This window comes from Charadrius vociferus, unplaced genomic scaffold (genome assembly GCF_000708025.1).
Source record: "Charadrius vociferus isolate BGI_N301 unplaced genomic scaffold, ASM70802v2 scaffold49, whole genome shotgun sequence".
NCBI classification, from domain to species: Eukaryota; Metazoa; Chordata; class Aves; order Charadriiformes; family Charadriidae; genus Charadrius; species Charadrius vociferus.
In genome coordinates, this window is record NW_009661375.1 from 252543 (window position 1) to 272092 (window position 19550).

Consider the following 19550-nt stretch of genomic DNA (forward strand, 5'->3'; position numbering starts at 1 on the left):
CTAATTACATGTGGTTTTGTTCTGCTCTGTGTTAAGCAACATCTTTTGAAAACTTTTATTAAAAAAAAGAAAAAATTGCCTCCTCAGTAGTAGTCAGTAGTCATGGGAATAGAGCATCTGACTCACCTGAAGTTAAGACTTAGTGACTTTTATTTCATGCAAATTTTGGTGGTGTGCTGGCTGCTGGTTAAGCACAGCAGATGGTATTTTGAAGGGCCAGAGTTTACTGCGATACCTGTCGATACCTGTAGACACACTGAGAGAGGGTGGAGGAAGGACCAAAGGCTCCAGAATGTGCAGATCACGCAGCAGACCTCCCTTATGGTGGCTGAGCATCCCCACCCCTTGGAGCAAAACCTGGGACAGCTTCTTAGCAGGTCGTTTATCAAAGCTGATTAGCTCCAAGGCTGCCCACTCCAGAGAAAACAGTGGCCAAGAAGGGCTAACACAACAGCCTTCAGATGTTTAAAAATCTGTTGCAAAGAGGCAGTCTGCTTCTCAGACCCATGGTGAAAATGGCAACAAGCAACAGTCTCCATCACGCAATGAGGACTCACATCGGGTATTAGGAAGGGCTCTCTCAGAACAAGGAAAACTGGCTGCTGAAAGAGACCTTGACCTTTCTCACAGTGATCCTGAAGGACAAACTGGACTGTTCTCAGGTATATCACAAGCAAAGGAACACTCACAATCTCCCCACACTCAGTTTTCAATAGGTCCACATTTCTGTCTCAATGCATCAGCGTTTTCTGACAAAAACTGAGTTTCAGCAATAAGCTTCCAACCAGCTCTACTTTTGCTATTGCAAGTGAATAACTAAACTGAATACAGTGCCATTAATAATCTGAGAAATAAAGCATGCAAGTGTTTGAACTGTGCACTCACCACTGAACACCTAAAGCAGCTTGAAATTGGACTCGTGCGCACCGCAGACTTGGATATAGCTCGTGTGTGTAGAAGCAGGGCTGAAAGGGAATCGAGGGTCTTTGTCTGGGAACTCTATTTCTGGAGCTGCAAACATTAGATTTACCAGGAATCAGTGCCCTCAGTGTCACACTCCTGAGTCTACGAGTCACTAAGATCTACAGCTGTAATGAAATCAGGCTGTGCTCAGCTCTGGTGCCTGAAGGACTCCTGCTGTCGCGGGACAATGGAGGGGACAGAGCCAGCTCATGGTGGGGGAGCTGGGGCAGCACTGGGACCCATCCCGCTGCCTGTGAGCCCCCTCCTGGTACCCGCTGCCCTGCAGGAGCTCCCCCGCGCGTTTCTGCTCTGGGCTCTCATTTTCCCCTCTGCCCACAGCCGGGTGCCTGGGCCGGGGGAGTGGGGCTCCCTGGGGGTGACAGCTCTTCCACTGCCTATTTCTTACCATCCCCTGACACCAAAAACTATCCCAGACTCAGACCAGGAAGGTGTTGGGGCCGTGCGCTGATTTCTCTAGCAAACTTTGCATCTCTTAATTAGCAGATCTTGATTAGTAATCAGGGAGACCTGAATAGAAAAAGCCAAGGACCTCTTTGCTGCCTCTCCTCGCTGAGTCTGCGTGTCTCCTGTGCCCAGCGCTCCCTGGGCTCACCCAGGACACCAAAACACCAGGCACGTCGTGGGGACGGGGCCTGACCCGATGTGCATGGCAGGGACCAGGGAAGGAGGATGCTCTCCCTCAGATGCTCTCCCTTAGCACTCGTGGTTTACTCCTCAGTTTGCTGCAGGCCAGACAAAGCAAAGTGGGGCCAATCAATTCTGCAGGCACTAATCAGGAACTGTCTAATAATATGCCTAATTTTCACTCATGTGAAAATAATGTTTATCTTGTCAAGGACGCAGTTCTTATTTCAAACTTTTTAAATGTGTCTTGTTTTCTATGGAGACTGTTTAGTGAAAGTCTGCGTTGCATTGTCAGAAGCACTTTCTAAGCAAACCCATGATGAGGTGCTCCCACTGCTGTGGTGCGACCAAACCCCCCTGATGACACGCTTCTGTTGTGAAACAGAAATGCAAGGAAACATGTCATTAGGCGTTGCTACACCGTTACGAACTGCAAGGTCCACAGGCTTCCCCAAAGCAGCATTTCTGATCAGGAATGAGACAGTCGAGGAAGGTTCTCATTTTGCTGGGCTTTTGTCTGGTTACACTAGGCTTACAGTTTCTTTGATGACTAAAATGTAATTGAAGTGCTCCTGTCAGTAAGACTGATGCTAAAATACTCCCAAGCCTGAGAAGTATTTTATTGTTTAAAAAAACCAAAAAAAAGACAGCAGAACTGGGGAAATGAACAGTAATTCTTTTGGTGGAGTTTAACTTGTGCTCAGCTATGGCTGAAGTTCCTTCTGTTTGAAACTCTGAATTAACAGTTCAGCTTTAGTTCTGGCAATGAAGTTTTTAAAATAATAATAATTGTTCAAACCATTCATACTGCAGGTTCAGCTCAACTCACTGAGAAGGCTTTTGTGCAAAATCATGTATGAAGTAATACCAAAGGTTTGGTTTTCCTGGCAGAATATGCTGTAGAAAGCAGTGCAGAAAGCATCCCACCCCCGTGAGCTCATGCAGGCAATCTCAGCCTCCTGCAGAAAGCACGCAGTAAGGGCAGGTACCGGGTTGACCCTTGCACATTGGGAAATGGGAAAGGATTCACTGAAAATTTCCTCCGGAGAAAAGGAGGCCATTGTTCTTTTTGGAGACCCATTTTATTGCTGAATTACTGTGCTGCAGGAATTTACCCAGTATTTGCTTTAAGATACTAGAAATGTATTTTCTTTTCTGTGCTGTGTGAAATTTCAAGTTCTCCTTTTCCCATTCATCTGTGTAAAACTGGTATTAGCCGCTGTCTACCAATGCTATTTTAACATGCTTCAAAGACAAGAGAAGTTTTTTCCATGGTAGATTGAATGCCAGTGTTCACCCGCTATTTGTGGCAGGGGATTTGAGAATGATTTCATTTTGTTTTCTTAAAGAGTTAGGCAGGAACATATAGATTTGCTCATGGCTTAAATCTCGACGCTTTCTCTACGCTTCTCAGCACCCTTTTCTTTCTGGAATTGGGTTTATAAGCCCTCAGCACCCCAGGGGCTGGCAGGTGGGAGAGCCGCGATGCTGACCCCTCTGGGGGCTGTCTGAGAGCCGCGATGCTGACCTCTCCCGGGGCAGTCTCACCAGGGCTGGCACAGAAGAAGGTGCCTGGGAGCTGCCCCAACTCCTCTGCTCACCCTGCCAGACCGTGCCCAGCACTGCGCAGGTGACAGATGCGGAGTGTCATCTGCCTGTGCCTGTTGTGGGGGTTGACGTGGAGCTACAGGCCAGGTGATGCCCACTGCCAGCCCGTCCCTGCAGAGCTGGATGAACTCAGCCTTTCACGCTTTACAGTCTCCAAGGGCTGAAAGCAATCCCTGATATAAATAATTCATCTGAGAACTTTTTAGAGACAGATTTTCAGTTGTTTTCATTCCTTCTCAAAACAAAAAATGATAAACTGGAGAAATTTCCTTATCTGTGTAGCACGGCTTTCCCATTCCTGCACCCGTGAGCCTTTGCCAGTGAGGCAGGACACCCATTTCAGAGTCAATGCAGGAGGCCAGGACTGGCAGAGTTTATCATTCCAGTGATACCTTCTTTTATCACAGCCAGAGGAATGTAATCGCTCAGCCTGAAGATCTGCTCAGCCTGTGCAGAGTGCTCATCTCTGTCAAAGGATCTTGGCTGGAGAAGGTTGTTTTTGATTTTTACATGAAATGTATCAGCCAGAGCTTGAACATACTGACTCGGTGGGCTCCTTTTTTATCATTCTAATTCCTTTGCAGAAATTCTGCTATCAACGGTTTCTTCTAAGCTGGAGGAGGGTGCCTGGAGGAGGAATGGCTTCTGCACTCTGTACAAATCCTAAATTACTCTTTCTGAAGGCAGGTGATGAAATAAGACCATCAGCATAAGCAACGACCAAATAAGCATAAGCAACAAATGCTTAATGCTTCACAGTCGTCTTTATGTCTCTGCCAGTTGTACATGGCCTGATCTGTAGAAAGGTGTGAGGAGCCATGTGCATGAATACCACACTAAGCACGGAAAATAATCAGTTTGAAACTTAATTAAAAACTCACAAGAACCAAGCACTTTTCTCGGCATGGCTCTGATTCATCAAGTGCATTGAAATAAATTAAAATATTTCTCTTGAACTTGGAAACAGACCCAGAACTCATAAGCATTTGCCTAACAGTATGAAAACCAAAATTACATTTACATGCTTATAAATTACCCAGAGTACTATGCAACTTTGATCCAATCTAAGACAGACACGAAGCAGCCTTTAATGTCTGTTTTCTAGTAGAGAAAAAATGAAAATTTTTGATTAAGGGAAATGATCAATAATACCAGCCAGACATAAACCATTTTCAGAAACACTAAACGTTTTTTCTCCAGGCTTTCTGGTTTCCCAGGACACGGGTGAAGTGAAGCCGAAGCACCCAAACCAAGGACAAGCTTCACTTTGGCCCTTGCACAAGCAGAAGCTGGAACTCTCCTGGAACACAGCTGCAGGCTTGCACGCTAGAGAGCCAGGAGAGCCCATGTTCCGGCAGGATATTAGGCTAGTTTGGGGTTGTCATCTGACACGAGAAGCTACCTGTGGCCTAACGCATTATGTATACTTTCCCAATGATGTGTGACAATAGTTTATTAATGGACTACCTTCTCCTAATAACAGAAAATTTCCCCTCTTCCCCCCTGCTCAGTAATATTTGTCCAGTTCTGGTGGTTTTATTCGTAGGAATAATACCACTTTAAAGATGAAGATTTCCTCTCTGACTGAAGAAGTCAGTTCTGTGAGTTGCTGGAGGCTCAGAAAGCACTTTGAGGAATCACTGGTGTATGTTCAGCTTGCTCCTTTTCCCCTTGACATCAGCCCTCGCCTGCCATCAGGGATGGGACGGTGCCTGTCGGGACAGACAGAAGACAGCACGGAGAACTGCAGAGGTGACATCAGAAGACAGCACGGAGAACTGCAGAGGTGACACCAGCTCTGGGGAGGCACTGCACAATGATGACTTTGAGGTAACATTCCTCTAATTAATAGGATTAGCTTTGCATGTGTTGGCTTTCTATGAGTATCCTAGTTAATGCATGTATACATGAGGGTGCTCATAGAAGCAAGGAATCTTCAATTAATAATGCTGAGTATTTTTGAGATGGCATATTCTGAATTAATAATCTTCAATATTCCTGTCTGGGAATTGTTCCTGGAGCCTGATCTAAAATAAGTTGAAGGACGGGTACACATCACTCTCATTGAGGCACAAAGAAAAAGAATAGAAACGGCACTAATCTACTCCAAACAAGTCATATTCTGTAACTACAGAAGTTGCTGAAGACAGAGAAATTATCTAGCAAGAAAAGAATGCTAGGAATGTTTAAGGAAACTGACCTTATAACCAGAAATTCGAGAGCAAGGAACAATATGGAGATAAATGGGTGTAATAGAAAAGTTTCCGACAGCCTAAGTTGTTTAAAAAGCCTCCTAGTGTTACATGAATGTAGACTGAGTACTGATAGAAAAGCATCTTTGGATACATTATACCTGTAAGCTTTTGATGCATTATCCCCACATAGTTCTGAGAAGATTGTTGCAAGATGCGTCTGCTAATTTCCTTAGGTCTTTATCAGCTCCCAAATAGACGTAACCCCAACTGACATCCTGGGTCACTCCTTCCTAAACTCCAAGCAAATGAAGAATAGAAACACTGGGCTTTGTCTAAGCTACTGGCTCCCCTGGAGCACTTTGTGCACAGCTTCGCAGAGCAGACAAAGCGGTCTCAGACAAAGGCTCCCTGGCACTGCCCTTGGCCTGCATCCTCCGCCGCCGGGGAGCTCCGTGCGCAGCCCCCGCAGTGGGGTGGGCCAGCCGCTCTCCCTGCGTGCCACACGTGCCCGGGGAGACCTCGTCCTGACCCATCCTCATCACCCACCCAAAGACAAAGCAGCAAAGATGCTTGTGGTGTTCATGGTACAGGCTTGGGTTAAAATAACTATGGGAGCGCTGCACAGATCATTTTGGAAAATGTTTTTCTAGCAAAGTCTGTTTAGAGGGAGGATGTGAAAATTTGCTTTCACCAGAGCTGAGAGCAAGAGGAAATATCACAATAATTTTTCTGCAGATGAAAATGGTTTTACAGTGATTTGCAAATGTGGTATAATTAGTTCTGCAAATGAGTCTGGAGTTACAATATGGCCAATCTGGCAAATCGTGGGACTCTCAGATCTCAGCTGAATTCCAGTTCTTGCCTCCTCACAGTGTTCGAGCGTGTGTTTGGGGTCATACCGATGTTCTCACCTTGTTGTGGGAAGACTTACTGAAATACAAATCTCGGGCTTCATCTCTGATCTCACTAATCAGGAGCCTTTGACAGTGGGATGAAGCTGTCTTTGCAGGCTAATCACTTTGTTGTCTTATTTGGCAAGGCTACAGGCAACAGATGAGATCAACAGCATTCAGGCAGATGAACACTTTGATCCAACCCCTTCTCTCTACCAGGAGCGCAGCCGTGCCTGCGGGGACACCCCGCTCCCCACACCGCCGCTGCCCAGCCAGCAGACAGCGCAGGGCTGCAGGGCCCCTGGACCTTGGCTTTGCCAGGAGTGAGTCTGCAGGGGGTGTGTGCCCATGGCCCAGGAGTGAGTCTGCAGGGAATGTGTGCCCATGGCCCAGGAGTGAGTCTGCAGGGAATGTGTGCCCATGGCCCAGGAGTGAGTCTGCAGGGGATGTGTGCCCATGGCCCAGGAGTGAGTCTGCAGGGGATGTGTGCCCATGGCCCAGGAGTGAGTCTGCAGGGAATGTGTGCCCATGGCCCAGGAGTGAGTCTGCAGGGAATGTGTGCCCATGGCCCAGGAGTGAGTCTGCAGGGGATGTGTGCCCATGGCCCAGGAGTGAGTCTGCAGGGGATGTGTGCCCATGGCCCAGGAGTGAGTCTGCAGGGGATGTGTGCCCATGGCCCAGGAGTGAGTCTGCAGGGGATGTGTGCCCATGGCCCAGGAGTGAGTCTGCAGGAGGATGTGTGCCCATGGCCCAGGAGTCAGTCTGCAGGGGATGTGTGCCCATGGCCCAGGAGTCTGCAGGGGATGTGTGCCCATGGCCCAGGAGTGAGTCTGCAGGGGATACGTGCCGGCTCCCACTGCCAGCACGCAACCTGCCCCCATCCCTCCCCACAGGGAAATGCACAAATCTGGATTCTGCATCAAAGCAGAAGTCAGTTAATTTGGGTGGCCACCTTCTCCCCACCTCCTGGAAATGTGCCTAAACATAACGACGGTATGTATTTTCTCATCCGCAGGAATCAATAGCCCAGTGAACATGTTGCACATATTAATCATACGCCATTGAAGGGGATGACAGGGATCGCCCTGAGAAAAGGCAACTTTCAGCAGCACAGTACAAGGGATCAATATCTCCCTTTCGCAAAAAGTAATAAAAGTGTATGAAAGATGACAGGCTATTCACAAAAAAAAACCCAAAGAATGCTGTTTTAAAGCCAGCTGAATAATATTTGACCCCAACCTTCCAATTAATGTCAAGCCAGGGACTTCTAATGGGAAATAGAGTGGGTGCCTGGGAGGACATGGCTGAGGACTTGACCTGTGGAGAAGGTGCTGCAGAAGCTGCAGCAGAACAGTCAGCTGTGAAGAGAAGGGAGAGCAGTGCGTGGGGCTAGCAGGCAGAGCATGGGCTGGCCAGGGGCCGGCTTGGGCAGCTCCAGCAGGGCAGCTGCACCACCCAGAGCTGGGGGGGCTCCAGGTGTGAGGAGGGCTTGGTGGGTCTCCATTCCCCAGCACAGCTTTTGGGCACATCTGAGCTATAGGCAGGGAACTGCTGACTCGCACCAGAATGGGCTTCGCTGTCTCATTGCGAGACTCCAGCACACCCGACTTTGGCCAGGGAATTCAAGTGAATTCTTATCAAATGTTAAAGATTTCTTTCAAAATAGTATTTCTTTGTTAATGATCAGAAAGCAAAGTGAGGACAATGGAAGAACAGTAGGAACAGTGAGACGATTCTCCCAACCAAGTGAGGTGATGCTCCAGGGGGCTCCAGGGTCTGGGAGACCAAGCTCACGTTCTCACTCCTGACACCTTCTGACAGGTCTGAGGGAGTGAAATGTCCATTCACAAAATTGAGTGTACTTTAGTTGGTGGTAACATCTGTCCAAGCAAAGATATTCCCCTTGCCAAATTGCCTTGTTATATCTTGCACTGAGAGGAACACAGAAGATCTGTGCCACGGCTCTTTTGAGGAGAGAAAGGACATGTTTCCTTGGCAAACCTCCCCACTGCCTCTGCGCAGGCTGTCCTCGGCACGAGGAGCTGCATGCCATCAGGCTGGTGTGCACAAAGCCGCCCCCCTCAGCCGGTGCTCATCCCTGCCCATGCAGGGCAGCCGCTCGCCAGCTCTGGGGGCTTCATCTCCCCCACCCTCTCCACATGACACCCTGCAGGGCGATGCCCCGTGGTGAGCTGCAGCCCCCATGCCAAGCTGGGCTCCATCACTCCAGCCCCAGCACCCCCTCCCCAAACAGGACCTAAATATACCCGCTGGTAGCTCACATTAGCCACACACACTGAAACTCCTCCCAATAAAAACTCTAATAAACTGAACTCAGGTGAATCTGAGCTCCCTCAGCTGCCCACCACCTCCCCTTGTGCTAATCATGAAATTAAAAACCAAATGAATAGACCAAGTTTTGTTATCTATATTTAAAAAAAAATAGTTTACACCTATTATTCACTGTTTGGACACTGCTGGTGCTTATGTTTCCGATTTCAGCTGGACATATGTTATTCTAAAATGAGCCTGATGAAGCCAGCAGTTACAAGGGAAAAAACAAGTTCACATGGTAGTTTCCCCAGTCAGAGAAAAAATAATCCTGCTTTAGCAGAAGAAAAAGAATTAGCAGGTGCCGCCCATTGATAGCTTATTTAAGCACTCACTGAGTCTCAGAGGCATTCAACAGCACAAGTGAATATGGCAACACATTATGAGGAGATGAGGGACCAGTTCCCTCGGCCCTCCCACTTCCGACATCCCTGTTTGCTCCTCACATCTACAAGAGCCCTTGGCACTGGGCAAAAAGACATCCCTGCTAAACTCTTCCAGGTGCTTTAGGCAGGACCTGGGGTGATCAGGGTTTCCTGCTTTTTGGATGAAGTACCAGAGCAAGCCCAGCAGGACCTTTGTCTGGCCATGATATAGCTGGAACTGGCAGCAAAGAACTTCTTTAAAAGCTGCAGCCCATTAAAGTCAGTGAGTCACATCAGATTCAGAGAATGAGGAATTTCCCAAGTGTACACCTGACGTGTTCAGTAGGACAGACAGCTGAGCATCACTTTTTTTGCCAGATATGCAAATTATTTCTGAAGCTCTGTATTGCCACTGTTTGTGGACAGAGTCACTAAAACTTTCACTCTTAAACTAGCTATTGTGAATAATTTCCTTGCTAAGCCATATGGCATAGTTCTTACGCCATTTCATTTTGAAATGTGACTTTTTTTTCCCCCCAGTTATTATACTGCTTTAGCTGCCATGTTTTTGTTCCTCTCTCTGTGCACCTCCATGAAGTGACAGAGCATTCCAGGTATTGGACTCCGTGATGCAGAAGGCCCCTTCCAGCTCCATGTGCTTTGTGCCTGGAAAGTTGTAACTGGTGAAAGGTGTGTGTTATCGTAGGAAGAAGGCCTGGATAAATCTTTCTCTTGTCATACCCACTTATTAGGCTAATACCACGTCTGAAGATAGTGTGCAATGTTTAAAAAAAAAAAAAAAAGAAATCCCAGCAGAAAGCTAAGACTGCATCAGGCTCTTGGCGTGGGAGGATGCATGTGCAGGGAATCTCCTACAACAGTGCTGAAGATGTAGCAGACCCTCACAGGCAGGTTATGCATTAATGGTCATGACAAAGGGCAGCAGGAGCAAAGCAAGAGAAGGATCTCCTCTACACTGTCACTCGGGGAGAAACAAGGAAGCTGACTTAGGGGGGGGATCTGTTTTAAAGTGCAAGAAGAGACCCCCATGAGAGCTCAGAGAATTGCTCTGGGGACGTCCATCCCACCAGTCTCGAGCACAAAGCTCGAGCCCAGCCCACGGGGAGCAGCTGGTTTGGCCAGGCAAGGCAAGCACCTACCCTTTCCCAACGAAAAAAATCATACAGACCATCTTGTACCAGAGGTGACTGCTGGTGAGCCTAACGTCGGGAGGGCTCTTACCTTTGGTGGTAATAGAAACAAATAACATGACTCACCAAGGCAGAGCAGGGAATCGGCAACCCAAGACCTTCTTTGGAGAACTAGTAGTTGCCTCTGGGACCTGCAGAGATTGCTGGACTCTGCAGATGACTTTTATTCAGGAGGTACAAACGAGGTACTCAAAGGATAGAAAGACACATCCCAGCTTTGGGCACACCCCCAAGTTCTCACAGTGTTCCTAGGTAAAATGACTTTCCAGAGTAAGGGTGTACAAACTGTTTGGCAGCCAGGACTGCACTCCTAGAGAAGGAGTCCATCACTTGGTAACAGTGTATAATTAAAATGCTTAAACAACTATTACAGAGGTGCGAACACACTGCTGTAATTACACAGCTGTTTGTTCATTAAAGGAGGAATTTAATACAATTATAATATTTACAATTCTGCACAGTAAAAACCAAAACAACGCTGAAGTTTTTAGGAGCGATACAAACAGCCCTGTCTCCTCTCCAAATTGGCCTTTAGGCACCAGAGCTTACAGAAAGCTTTCACAATGGGCGACGTACTCAGGGCTTTACCAGAATTTTCCCCATTCAACTTGCCGAATCCAGAACTGAAAACAGCCCCAGTGACTGAACAGTCCCTAACGACTTTCCAAATGGGAAATTTATCCTAGCAGAGCCGTGCAAAATTCTTGGGCTGAGAAATCAGAGGGGAAAGGACTCTGGGACCTGTGAAGTCCTGTGAAACAGACACTGGAGTCTGCATCAGCCTGCTCTGTCTAAACCCTCTCCCAGAAGGGCACAGGGCTGCGTGGGATCCAGAATTTGTGCTGCTCAAGCTCTGGTCCTCTTGCCTGAGCTCAAAGAGAGGCATTGCCCTCCCCGCTTCCCATGACACGAGCAGAACAGCCCCAAGACCGCCTCCCACCGGGAGGCTGGTCCAAGAGTGCAAAGCGCAGGCGCAGAAAGGGAACACAGACTAAAGCAGACAAAAATGATGCAGACTGTGGGCAGCACGTTTGGGGTCTAGCTGCAAAGAGAAAACAGAGACACTTCATGTGTCACAGCCCCCCAAAGGCAGCTGCAAGTTTGCTGAAGGCATGAGCAGTTTGGAGCAGGCCAAGCTGTCCCCTCTTCTGATTCGTACACGATCTGACTTGAGTACCAACCAGTTTACAGATGGCAAAACACTTCTTCGCCTGAAGATGAGATCGAGGTGGAAAAGCAATCTGATCCCAAGGAAGCAAATGGGGAGAGGGCAGATGATGCAAGAGCTTAGCTGTGCAGAAAGGAGACTGAAGGGTGCCCTTGCCCATCCTGCTGGAACTAATGTTTTGGAGAGTCACCAGTCAAGCGTGCGGCCTCTTGCAGAGCCCAGAGGCAGAGAAGCCCTCTCTAGACCCAGAGCTGCTCACAGACCACCCAGAACAGCTCTATTCGGTCTCAGCCCTTCAGCACAGCCACACTCAGGGCTAAGAGGAGATAAATGGGCACTTGGTGTGGTGAAGGTGCTGGAGCCTGCCTCCTCAGAACAGAGTCCATACTAACCCTGCATCTCCGCACACAGGCGTGCTGGGAGCTGCTCTCCATCCCCTTGACCAGCATGGGATTCAGGTGGAAACTGGAGCAAACAGCCTGCGGCCAGAGCCCAGAAGGTGAGCACCGCACTGGGCTGGAGCTGTGCCTTAACGCTTTTCTCCTCTTTCAGGGCCCAGCCTCAGGCTCCCTTCAGCCTCAGGGTTTTCATTCAGAATGGGCACTTTGTCTATAAAACTCACCTCAAACCCTTGTCTTTAAGCAAATGTTGGAACTTTTTCAACTCCTTAAGGAAATGATTCACCTTTTTCACATTTTTCCATATTTTTAGAAACAAACTCACTGCTATATTTCATCTGAATTTACATACAATTTCACTGCACCTGAAATTGTATTTCTGTAATTAATGAATTATTTCATAAAAAATTTAGACCAGATATTGCCAGGAGGTGTAGGAATGGCTTAAACAAAATCACTTTTTAATAGAGTGTTGTTGATTAAATCTTTGCACCCACTGCTGAGTTACAGGGGTTTGTGGAGGTAGAGCGGGGAAGTTTTCTACACAGAACAGAGACTATCTGGTGTTCATGCACCATCAAGGTTAGTTATTTTGTACTTCAGTCTGAGGGTAAGAAACATGACTGTGATCTATTAGCAATGCAGATATCAGACGCTGCTCAGCATCGTCACTGCAGGGCAAGAGCTAAGCATAGCGGGGAGCTGTTCCTACAGCGCTGGGCAAGTCCTTCTGACGGAAGGGAAGATAATGAAGACTCAGGCAGGGCCAACCGTATTTGTTAGAGACCGTCCTGCCTAACACCTACAACCTCTTTCACATCAGTTGGCTGAACCACTCCACATTTGCCAAGCTGGCTTTAAGGCAAGAGAGAAGAAAAGGGGTTTCCTGAACACTTCTACTCCTGTTTGCACAGTGAAAGACATCCAGAATTGCACTCCATCCTTCCCCGTGTTCTGACCTCAGAAAACGTCCAGGAGATGCAAACTATAAGCAGCACTGCTCAGATGGTGAGCATCACTGAACATAATTTGCAAAGATGAAGGGACAGAGAAATGTGAATCTATCAAATAAATCATCAGGATTTACCATGTTTTTTTAAAGTGTATAGCTTGGTATAAAATAAACTATTAGCTGGAGACTACATAGTAAACTGAGGAAAAACTGTAACTATAGCTTGGACAGTTATGATATTTAACTTTACTCTAATAGTAGTTACTAACAAAAATGTGAAATTAATCACACACTAAAGGTTGCACTTGACTTAGATGAAGTGGATGTAGGTACAGTGCTTCTAGTACATCACTCAGTCCCAGGTACATAGTAACAGGAAATCAATTAATCTCCACCAACATTTGTTCTTTCTAGTGTGAAACAGTTTTAATTAACTTATTGTGAGCGGTCAGTCACTTCTCACTCTTGAACCTTACAGGTTTAATGAAGCACCATTCCTTCTAAATTTATGTTGGAGAAGTGACAATGAAAAATTTTGAAGCAGAATTACTTGGCATATGTGATCATTTAATGGAGTACCTTCCTCATCCGAATTATTTAATTCCTGTCCTGTTATTTTTCCCCAATTAAGCAATACTCTGCAGACTTAGGCTATGAGTCCAGGAGCAAGCGTACCATTGTCACTTAGCAGTAAAGCAATTTGTACACAAGAAAATCACTTTGGTACAGGTCACAACCATCTAAGATTTCTTTGATCCTTCCTACAGTCTTTAAAGTGTTTGAAGTAAGTAAGAGCCATGCACAGCTCGGGGCAGGTCCTCACTGCGAGCTACCCCACTTGAGCTCAGTGGAGAGCTGTGTGCTGGGGTCTCTGCCAGCTGCAGGGAACACACTCATTCGCTTCCAGGCATCAATAAGCATATAGAGGAAAGAAATGAAATGAAGTTTTCAGACTCCTGATTAAAAAAAAAAAATTCATGGGCCCATGTCTGTCGGTCACTGTTTGGGGACTTCACACCAGCCTGAGCAGCTGCAGCAGGAGACGAGTTGAGCTAGGAGGGAAGCTTCCTCTGACTGCACTTGTTTTCTTTTGTATTAGTTTTCTCAGATCATTCTAAACATCCCTGAGTTTTGTGGTCTCAAACTGACAAGATTTTGGTACATAAGGGGGAGATAGGTCACATTCCCACCAGTTGCACTACAGCCCACAAAGAACTAGTGGGGGGTGTGGATCTGAGGAGGAGGAAGAGCAGCGGAGCTCATCATCTTACCTTTGCAGGTATGAGATGCCAGTGAAGGCTCAGTGCTCCCCGGGGGAGGGAGCTGCTGTGCACACCAGTGCTGGTAACTGCCTGACAGGCTTCCCCTGGGCTGCACAGGAACAACATCACCAGGTCATGGAGTAGAGAAGTTGGGTGTGCTTTGAAATGGGTGTTTATACCTTTCTCTCTTATCGGTACTCATGACTTTCACCTGCATCACCTGCATGAGTTGCCTTGGTCCCACCAGAACCAAAGTCTCACCGCTGTGAAGGATGGTAGGACTCCCATCAGGAACACATGAACCGTTTCTCCCAAGCTGGTATGATTAGGTGACATTTTAAGCAGGAGGTCAGAGATTTCACGATTATAGTGATGAAAGTGGGAGTACTCCACAGCCACCCCAGCTCAGGGAGAGGGAGGCATGTCCAAAACTCCTTTGTACCTTTCCAAATACTAAATAATTCAGCCCCCTACAGTCATGGGCATCCACTAGTTCCCAGGCTACCTTTCCCAATGGAAAGCATGTGGATATTTCTCAGTGTTACCGGTTATGAATCAGAGAAAATGATCTGGGTTCCTCATGCGAGACGAGGCTCTCAGAAGAGACAGGAGAAGCTGCAGCAGTACGGGCCAAACTGCATTAACCTTTCCGAAAGAGAACTTAGCAATGGCAGAAATCACAAATGGTGAAGTAATTTTATGAAGAGTCAACCCCGTGGTTTTCAGCAGTGACTTGTTCTAGAGGCGATCTCTGTACATGCTGCAGAGTTAAAGACTTCACACAAGTGACAGGAGAGAAAGTCAGTAGTTAAACACCTTATAAAGATGGCTCAAGATAGGGAGATGAAAGTAGGAATTAAAAAAACCCAAACCTTGTGTAGAGGTTAATTAAAATATTAATAATGCAAGGTTTCAATTATTCATGCATAAATAAAAAGATGTTTAATGATAGACACACACAGAGCATTAGTACGGTGGACATGACATTGGGATAGAGCTGGGACAAAGGAGAGCTTTGACTCTCAGCACAGAAAATTACTGTGGAGCACAGAAGAAGTTGGACCAGGTGATGGGGTGAGAGGGGACGGCAAGTGCCCTGGGAGAGATGGCTGAGAGGTGGGGGCTGCCATTCAGGGCGACTCCTGCTCTAGTCAGCTACAGTCTGCAGCAGCCCTCACGGTCTCCATCCCTCCCACACCCGCCGGGCTCAGAAGCCAGGAGGAGTGCTGGCTCGTCGACTGAGCGCGGCTCTGCCAGCGCGTGCACAGGCATGCGGACTGCTTGTGTCAGCATTTCAGAACTGCTTCTGCTGTGTCCTGAAGGGCTCACGACAGCAAATGGAGCCAAACTCCAGCTTCTGCAATGCTGTGGTACTGCCATGGTGAACGCACACCAAAAATAACAGGATTTATGCTCATATTTCATAGAATCTCATCTTAATAGAATCGTATTTGTCATGTCTCAGATGTTCTTCATTTCTTGTCATAAATGGTTGTATTTGCCAATGTTTATTTGCATTTTTATTTAAAAAAAATAAAATCACTAAGAAAGTGTGTTATGAGGCACCTTCATTTGTTTTGGTAGCCACCATATTTGATCTTCAAATACAGAGGTTTTTGTACAGTAGCAACTAAAAAATCCCATAAAAATCCCCAGCTATGGGGACTCCACCACATCCCTGGGGAGGCTGTTCCACTGGATGATTGTTCTCACTGTAAAAAATTTCTTACTTATATTGAGACGAAACCTCTCCTGGTGCAATTTGTATCTGTCACCCCTTGTCTTCTCCATGGGGCTCCTTGTGAAGTGACAGCCTCCATCCACTGTGGAGCCACCCTTTAAGTACTGGAATGCTGTGATGAGGTCCCCCCTGAGCCTTCTCCTCTCCTCCTTCAGTCTTTCCTCATAGGGCAGGTTCTCCAGCCCTTTGATCATCTTCATAGTCCTCCTTTGGACCCTCTCCAGTCTGGACCAGAACTGCGTATGACCAAAGAGATACTCCTCTCCAACGTGAAGCCCACAGTGTCCTTAGCACAATGCTGCCAAGTTTGTCATCCCGTACTTTGTGCTTGCCGTGGCCTCCTGGAACACCTGCTCAGAGCGTGACTTACAGCCTTCTGGCTCTGGACACGTACCTGCACTTCTGACACCTCTTTCTCTATACGTGCCCCTACTGCAACATATCTGTGCAAACACTTTGTTTCTGTGCGGCCATAATTATATTCTCAGTTTCTCTCTTTAAGCTCTCTTTGACAAGTCACTTATATTTTGCCTGCTTTCATGAGCTTTTACAGTGAAAGAAAGTTGGCAGGCAATTCTCAGCTATCCTACTTGTCTCTTGTCTGTCTCATGATTGATTTCCAGTGGGAGTAAGTTTTGATATTTGAAAAGATCCAGACTATTATTATTGAACATTTGAGTTGTGTAATGGAAGTATCTGTCTGACAAATCCAGAAGGATATCTAAGCAAAAGACTCAAAGGCATAAGGAAATTCTGGATCAGGTATAAAACGTTGTCCAGTGCATTGTCTCTAACATCAAACAGATAACGGGGAGAAGCCACAATGCCAGGAGAGTGCAGCCAGGTTGAGGAAAAAAGAGGTGCAAACGGAATATTTCAAAAAAGTCACGAGATGTATTAGATTCTGTGAAGACTGAAAGATATGACAGACAATGGGATGAAAAGGACCAATCCTGACCTATATATCCAGGCAAAATCCCCACTGACAGAGAGGAAAAATGATGCCTCTGATCTGCAATTGATATCAAGACTTCGGGCAGACGGAGTTGGATGAATGTTGCTGAAAAGGAAAAAAATCACACAAAACCCAGTGGAGTCTGACAACTGGCTTCAGCTGTATAAGCAGCTCACTTGCGTTCAGCCTGGGCTCAAACTGCGGTGTGGGGACCGACGAACAAAAACATCCCCCTTGGGGACGAGACCTTTGTGATTAGCTGTGGGATGGAGCTCTGCCAGGGAAAGCACTGAGGGTGAGAGCTGCTGCCCCGGCCGGCGGGGAGGGCGGCAGGGAGCCGGTTGCGGGAGCACGGCCGGGGTGCGCTGCGGAAGGGCTCGCGTCCAGCCCCGAGCTGGTGCCCCAGTCCCACACCTGCAGGTGTGTTTTGCCTGAAAAACAAACAAAAGTTGCTGTCTTGGTCATAGAAGCCTGTGAGGAGACGTCGCCAGAGAGGGGCAATCTGTGCTCCTGTATGTAAAATCAATCCCAAAGTCTCTGTTTTATTTCAACGCTGGCGCTCAGTGCAATCGTGTCACTGAGCTGGCCGAACAGCAGTGGGGGTGTAACGGTGCGTGAGTGACCTAGATAGCGGGGCACTAAAATAGAAGATGGCAACGATTCCAGAAATGACCTTGTTTCACCGCTGTGAATGAGAAGGCACGTGCTTTCCCCCTGAAGTGCTGTTCCCACTCTCTGCCCGGTACGGTTTCCCGTGCTGCAGGGGATTTCTCCCACCTTTTGTAAGGCAATAGGGCACTGTGACAAACTTCAGGAGCGCTCTGTACAAGCACAATCCATTCCTGTCCACACCGCACTGTGAAAATAGCGTTGCCCCATCGCTGCCTAATGAAGCTGTTCCAGAGTCTGCGTTCATCGTGCCTGCTCCTGCTGGCTTTCACCCAGAAAGGAAAAGCTTGGTCACATCTGCTGTGCTAAATGATGCGTGGAGCGTGTACCACCGAGTCCCGCAGCCTGCGGGGCACGGCGTGCTGCCGGGAGAGGGGAACTGTGTCTACACAGCTGTGGGGAGGAGGGGAGAGATGCCCGGGGAGCACCTCGCTGCAGAGCACCACCTCGGCATGGCGGGTCCTGAGGGATGGGGACGGCTCGGCAGCGCTCCTGGGGAGGCACAGCCTGGCTCTCTCCTCCTGTTGCACTTCACAGGTCGGAAATCCCATGTCCAGTTCTGGAGGTTGGTGTTTCCCAGCTCAGCACTTACAGCTGCTGCCCGCTGGACCAGAAAAAAACCATGTTTTACGAAGCCCAAGAAAATCCAGATTTTCCCCATTGCTTCTAAAGGCATGGTCCATAGCTTTTCATCCTTGTTACTTCTAACCACAACTTCTCCTTCTCCCCGCAGCTGCTAGTTTCAATTCACCTTCCCCAGCTGCCAGAGGATGCCCCGCTTCCCGCTCCCGCCCGGCCGGGCTCCGCTGGCAGGGAGGGCGTCAGGGCAGAGGCTGCCCTGGGGAGTGCCCGGGGCATCCCGCGCTCCGGGGGGGCCTCTTCCCCCAGCCCGGGGGCAGCTGCAGCCCTGCCGCCCGGCTCCGCCTGCTCCCGAGGCTTCCCGAGGTGCTGTCTACGTAGTCCTAAACCAGCATCACATGGGAAAGCCTCCGTATGTCCAGGGTTATATCCACCTTCTTTGCATTAAACCAAGAATAACATCAGCCCATGGCAATACCTAATATTAATGAGTGGCTGACGTTAATAGCCCTTAGCACGAGCTGGGGACCATTAACTCCTCCAAACGAGGTATTTATTCCCCAGGAAACACGTTGTGATGAGGCTGTTACCCAGCATGGCATCACACTGACGGCGGAGGGAGCAGCGTTGTGGCCAGGCAGGGATGCTGCCTGCGGTGGGCACGTCCCCGTGCTCCTGTGCGGAGGGGCTCACTGGCAAGGGGGGTCCCAGGTCCGGCGGGGAGAGCAGCCACTTCTGCCCATGGGAGCTGCCCCTCAATGGCCGTGGCCGCCTGCCGGGGCACAGTGCTGCCGGGGCAGGGCCCGGGGCTGGAAGCTCTTTGCCGGGCTGCGTGGGCTGTAAGGGTGTGTAGACACCTGAACAAGGGACACCTGGTTTGTGAGGACATCTGGTTAACAGTGATCCAGCTGCAAACAAAGGAGGCACAAGAAGGAATAAACCCCAGCCAGGTACACAAATCCTCCAGCAGGGTAGAGTGGTGGCCAGAGCTGGGGGTCACCAATAGACGGGCTGCGGGAGGACCTCGGGGGGGACCCTGGGGAGGGTGGGCGCCACCTCGGTGCCCCACAGGAAGGGGAACAAGGTGGTCCTGGGGCTCATGCGAGAGCACAGACTCCTTGCAGGGTGCCAGACAGTGCTCTGTTGGCCTTCAGAAGCACTGCACACCTAGTTCACGGCAGCTTTGAGACAGATTCCAGGTAGGGGAAGGTTTGAATGGTACCGCTGCAGACCACAGGAGGTTTATCCAGTGTCTGCTCACATGAAAATAAAAAACAAACAACAAACAACAAAACCCAACCCAAGCCCCCACCTTTATTTCCCTATAGGTTGTTTAGAATCCATTTGAATAAAAATTTTCTATTGAAGAATTTCTTTTGTAATATAGGTCATGACTTCATTTGTCATAAATCCAGAAAAAGAGCTACAAAGGCACTTATGTTCAAATATATAGAAAAACATGTATTTTCAGTTTGAAACAGTTTATATAATTAAAAATATATCTTAAGCATATGTATGATATAATTCACGTATATTTGATACCTATCTTAATTTACACCAGGAAAATTGATTTTTCAATTAATCTGGCATTTATCCACAAAGTCAAACAGGAGTT